Here is a 994-nt window from a genome sequence, read left to right on the forward strand (position 1 = left end):
CAGTCATATCTTCATCATCATCATCAGTCAGTGTTATTATCATTATTTTTTCACATGATTACTATTATCATCATATATAGCAAGATTTCTTAGTAAACAGACTTAATAAATTATCATCATCATTAATGTCGTTCACTACCGTTGTTGCTGTTGTACGTGACGTCAAGTTGTTGTGATACAACAGATGATAGATAGATACTGAGATAGATAGATATGATTTGATTCACTACGTTGTTGTGATACAACAGATGATAGATAGATACTGAGATGGATAGATATGATTTGATTCAGTATTACGTACGTTTTGTTTGTTACTGTTGTTTTAACATCGTTGTTATTACCACTATTTCACGGCCTATTATTTACCGTACACCGACCGGACCAACCATCAAAGTTGATTGGCTATTCTGTACACCCCAACCCTCGGACCACTGTGACCACGATCTCCGGCTACCCCCCTCACAGACCGACTCGGTGCAGCACTGTGATATTCTTCCACGAAACGGCCTAGTTGACTGTCAACACTTCCCAAGAACAACACTGATGAGCTGGCCGTGTGGTCGGAAAAAATCAGTAAAACACTGAAAAAAACAAAAACAAAACAAACAAAAACGGTGACACGTACATGAGAGATAACTAGCGATATATACGTTTGTTTGTTTTTTCTCTCATCGTTGTTATTGCCATTATTCAGTATTATATAATATACACTGGCCCAATCATTGGCTATGAAATTCATCGATCCCCAAACCCCGGCTCGACGCCGGCCATGACCCGGTGCAGCCGGCCCGCAGATTCTTCCAAGAACCGCGGCACACAGTGAAACAGCCGTTCACTGAGTGGCTGCCAATCGCAAACTGACAAAAATAGGTCGAGAGAGAGAGAGAGAGAGAGAGAGAGTCAGTGAGAAATACAGTGATAACGTAAGATAGGGTTTGAGAACTGCGGCTCAATGAAAAATGGAAGGGGATGGCCGGATCTCAATGATCGTGTG

Source organism: Babylonia areolata, chromosome 10, assembly GCF_041734735.1.
Source record: "Babylonia areolata isolate BAREFJ2019XMU chromosome 10, ASM4173473v1, whole genome shotgun sequence".
In the NCBI taxonomy this organism is placed as follows: Eukaryota; Metazoa; Mollusca; class Gastropoda; order Neogastropoda; family Buccinidae; genus Babylonia; species Babylonia areolata.